The sequence below is a fragment of the Nycticebus coucang genome, chromosome 4 (assembly GCF_027406575.1).
Source record: "Nycticebus coucang isolate mNycCou1 chromosome 4, mNycCou1.pri, whole genome shotgun sequence".
Lineage (NCBI taxonomy): Eukaryota > Metazoa > Chordata > Mammalia > Primates > Lorisidae > Nycticebus > Nycticebus coucang.
The window spans coordinates 111,714,274-111,719,039 of record NC_069783.1 but is presented as its reverse complement, the minus strand read 5'-3'; the positions used below and the strand labels follow the sequence as shown (position 1 = coordinate 111,719,039).

Here is a 4,766-nt window from a genome sequence, read left to right as displayed (position 1 = left end):
AGCTGGGCCATCGGGCGCTGGGCGAGTTTGCCGTAGGATAGAGTGACCTTATCCTCTGTTTGGAAAACATTTCCACCCACCAGGCAGCTTATCAGGAGGATTCTGAAGGAATGAAACCAGCCAGATTTTGTTTGCTATTGGAAAGGGAATAAGAACAAAAGTTTAGTATAATCTTACCTGGAGGGTTCTTTGCTCAGCTGGTGAGAGAATAAGATTTGATGGCTTTAGTTGGGAGTCACAGGAGTGAGCCTTCATTAAGTCATAGATACTTATTTTTAGGACTGCTTTTCCCCCCAACTAACTATATTCAATATAACAACATCATTATAGTAGATAATGTATAGTAGTAACTTTTTTTTTTTTTTTCCAGTCAGAGTCTCAATCTGGTGTCCTGGGTAGCATGCCATGGCATCACAGTTCACAGCAACCACCAACTCTTGGGCTCAAGTGATCTTCTTGCCTCAGACTCCCAAGTAGCCAGGACCACATGTGTCCACCACAATGGCTGGATAGTTTTTCTGTTCTTTAGCAGAGATGGGAGTCTTAACTCTTGTTCAAGCTGGTCTGGAGCTCTTGATCTCAAACAATCTACCCGCCTCAGCCTCCCAGAGCACTAGGATTACAGGTGTGAGCCACTGTGCCTAGACAGTAGTAACGCTGTTTAATTGATATAAAGGGCGAACATAAAGTTCGTGTGCAATTTAAAATAGTTTAACATAGTAAATGGAACATGAACTTTATGTCCACCCTGTATTTCCTTTTCTTCTTTTCTTTCTTTTTAGAGGCAGAGTGCTCTGTCCTCCTGGGTAGGACTACAGGTATGTGCCACTATGCCCAGCTAATTTTTAAGAATTATAGTAGAACCTATAGTTGGCTACCTCTCTACATTGAGCACCTCCTTAAGTTGACCTAATTTTCACAGACTGGACATGCACCACATGTGTGCAATGGAAGTTCCTTATGTTGACCACTGATCTATATGTTGATCAGTTTGTTACAGTTAGATGGTCAACTTACAGAGCTTCTCTTGTATTTGTAGAGATGGAGTCTCACTGTGTTGCCCAGGCTGGTCTCAAATTCTGGCCTCCTACCTTGGCCTCCCAAAGTGCTGGGATTACAGGTGGGAGCCACCACTCCTGGCCTAAAATTTAACAATCATTGTGGAATATCTTTAATTCTTAACTCTATTCTGCTTCTATTTTTCTTATCTTGTCTAAATCACCAGTGATTGCGGAGTTTACGTTGAATGAATGGATTTGAGACTTTCTTCCATCCTAGGCCCCTCAAGGCTACCCAAACAGATATCTTCCATGGTAGGTGTTCTGGAATCACCTTGTTGATCTCAAGTTCTGTCTTATCCCTAATCAGAGTTCTTGCAGAAACATGCCTCTCTGTGATGAGGGGCAGCACACAGGAGCAGTCTGAGACCTGATGTTTACTTTCTCCCTGGGCCTGTAGACTGGCAGGGTTTCCTGTGTCCCCACACAGTGAACACTGTCTCAGGCACAAGGCTTACCCCTCCCAATATATGGGTCAAGTCAGGGCCTCTTGTCTGCTGTCCTTATCCTTCTGCCCAGAGCACCATGGATGCGTGCAGCCCACTCTGCCATACGCAAAACATTGGCTCACCATGCTGTTTGTGTTGTGGGCTGTGGAGACAGGGACCTGGCTGCCTGGAAGCACCGCTCATGGCCCTATGCAGAGTTCCTTGTGGTGTACAGAAGACCTTTGGTGTGACTTGGAGAGAAGAGCTCTAGGGAAATCAGCACCTTGGGCACCTCGAGGTTGGTAGCAGGTGCCCAAGAGAGGTACGTGGCAGCCCAGGTGCCTATTCCCAGGTGAACCTTGGCTTTGCTGCTCCAATCACTGACACACTTGGCTTGAAGTGCCACAGGCTGAAGGTTGAACAAAAGGTTTTATTTTCCAGCATTTTTTTGTTTTGTTTTGTTGCATTGAGGAAGGAAAGAAAACAAAAAGCCAAAAAAGGTAAGAGGCTGCTGGTGTCTTGTGTTACAGGTCAGGATTTCTGAGCCCCAGCACTGCTGACGTTCGGGGAGGAGCCTTTCTCTGCTGTGGAACCGTGTGCCCAGACTGGCCTGTCCCTGTTAGACGCCAGAAGCTTCCTTCTGGTTGTGACCACCAAGAATGTTTCCAAGCATTGCCAGTGTCTCTTGGGGCACCGTCATCCCTGATTGAGAACCACTGATCTGGGCCATTACTGGAGATTCGATCCTAAAGATTGGAGAGAAGCAAGCACATGGGTGTAGTAGGTGTGGGGGACATCATCTGCTGAGCCCACTCACACGGGTCCAGGTCTCCCTGCAGCTCCTGCCGCCAGCTCTCTACTGCTGGTCCAGAGAGGCCTCACAAACATATTACTAAGTCGCTGTGGATGACAGCCCCAGAAACAAAGGATCTAGACTTCCGAAAGCACTCAAGAGAAAGAAGGGACAGTCATTGTTTGTTCCTTAATTCATATTTTTATGGTAGATGTCTTGGCTCCTTAAGGAAATGTAGATATTAGAAAAAGAACAAAATTAATTCAACAAATACTATACTTGAAGCCAGCCCCTGTTGTTGGTGCTGTGAGGAGAGAAATGAACTTTTCTATGGAGACAAACATCTCCGCCCTCGCGTGGCTGTGCTCTGGCAGTGATGTGTGTGGTGTCCGCTGCTCTGTCTGAAGCTACTGTCACATTCCTCAGCTCTTGTCCCAGGCTCGTTTAGAGGCCTGTGTTTCTTTTTGATCTCCTTTCCTCAGCTTTGCACCCTAGGTTCTCAAAGAGCAGGGGACACACTAGGCAAGCACAGTCCTGTGCCGGGAACAGCACCCTGGGAAGCCATGTGGGTGCTCTTTGGGTCACGGAGGCATTTACACTGTCAGAATGATGAGAGACCCAGGCAAGGCCCTGGGCACTATGCTTCTGCTTGTGATGTTGGAACTTGGTGCTTGTGTTTGGGCTTGAATTTAAGGCTGAGCGTGTGATCTTTTCTGTGTCCTCCTGAAGTGTGTCATACGGTGGGGGGGGCGGGATTTTCTTTTCTTTTCTTTTTTTTTTTTGAGACAGAGTCTCACTATGTCACCCTCGGTAGAGTGCTGTGGTGTCACAGCTCACCGCAACCTCCAGCTCTTGGGCTTAGGTGATTCTCTTGCCTCAGCCTCTCAAGTAGCTGGGACTGCAGGTGCCCACCACAACGCCCGGCTATTTTTTTCATTGCAGTTTGGCCGGGGCCGGGTTTGAACCTGCCACTCTCAGTATATGGGGCCGGCGCCCTACTCACTGAGCCACAGGTGCCGCCCTAGCAGGGGGGGTTTCAAAATGCGGGTGGAGGAAATAATCGTGGACCAATGTTGGGGACGCGTTGGCTAAGTGCCAGCATCTCCCCTTTGAGCAGCTGAAGGGCGTCGCCCCTGGTGGCTGCTTTTGCTCGAGGCTTGAGAGAAGGACAGGAAGAACTGCAAGTGGAGACGTTCGGTACAGGCTTCAGGGGATTCCCGCAGCAAAAGGCAGAGCGGTGTGATTTAGATGGCAGAACTCAGTTTTTAACAAGGGAGTGCCAAGGATGGGAAGTGCCCCTTAACTGCTGGATCCCTTCCTCTGACTCTGGGGCTCACGGGGTCCAAGGACTACCTGGTCAGCTGCTGCTGGACAGAGGGGAGCCAGCACCACTCCAGGCCTGGGGATGGAGAGGGGCACCCATGAAGAAGCTCCATGGAGCTTCCCTACTTACGTGTTTTATGTCATATTATTATGAAATTTTATTTTATTTTTGAGACAGAGTCTCACTTTCTCACCCTGTGTAGAATACCATGGTGTCATAGCTCACAGCAACCTCAAAGTCTTGGGCTTAAGCCATCCTCTGGCCTCAGCCTCCCAAGTAGCTGGGACTACAGGTGCCCGCCACAACGCCCGGCTATTTTTTCTAATTTAGGTAGAGACTGGGTCTCACTGAAGCAATCTGCCTGCCTCAGCCTTTCAGAGTGATAGGATTAGAGTCATGAGCCACCTTACCTGGCCTAATTTTTGATGTATTTGTGGGGCACGTGTATAATAATATAAGGAGCAGCCCCTGTGACCCTCCCACAGAGGCCTGGGGCAGCTGTGGAGCTGCTTTGCTCAGATCCCCTTTTAAGAAAGGGCGTGTTGAGCAGCAAGGAGTAGAGTTGTGTGACAGCCTCCTGCTGGTAGATGCGCCTCACACTCCGCTTCAGCTTTTTTTTTTTTTGTAGAGACAGAGTCTCACTGTACCGCCCTCGGGTAGAGTGCCGTGGCATCACACAGCTCACAGCAACCTCTAACTCCTGGGCTTACGCGATTCTCTTGCTTCAGCCTCCCGAGTAGCTGGGACTACAGGCGCCTGCCACAACGCCCGGCTACTTTTCTGTTGCCGTTTGGCCGGGGCTGGGTCCGAACCCGCCACCCTCGGCATATGGGGCCGGCGCCCTACTCACTGAGCCACAGGCGCCGCCCATTTCCAGCCAGTGACTGAGCCTGGCGGTGCCCCTGGGCCTGGCCATTTATGTTCAACGGGGCAATTCCTCCTACAGGCAATCTTTGCCCAGAGAGCAGGTGGGGCTGGCTGAGACCATCAGATTGATGTGGCACCCACGGCTCTCCCTGTCCAGTCCTGTTCTCTTCCCTTTTATCTTTTATGGGCATCACTTGCAATAAACCTCTTTCCTTCCTAACTCCATCTCAGTGTCTGCTTCCCAGGGGACCCAACTGAGTCTGTGCTCATTTGTTTTTCCTGGTGAGGGTGGATGA

General features: G+C 49.6%; 1 long non-coding RNA gene across 2 annotated transcripts; it reads left to right on the top strand.

The window, feature by feature from the left end:
• The first annotated feature begins 759 nt into the window (after nt 1-759).
• LOC128584848 (uncharacterized) lies at nt 760-4,202 on the top strand. Of its 2 annotated transcripts, XR_008379748.1 has the most exons (5): nt 760-818; nt 1,040-1,120; nt 1,226-1,313; nt 1,662-1,784; nt 2,017-4,202. It is a non-coding gene; the product is annotated as an uncharacterized LOC128584848 (long non-coding RNA). The 2 variants fall into 2 exon arrangements; XR_008379747.1 differs by having other exon boundaries at nt 1,226-1,784.
• The last annotated feature ends 564 nt before the right edge of the window (nt 4,203-4,766 follow it).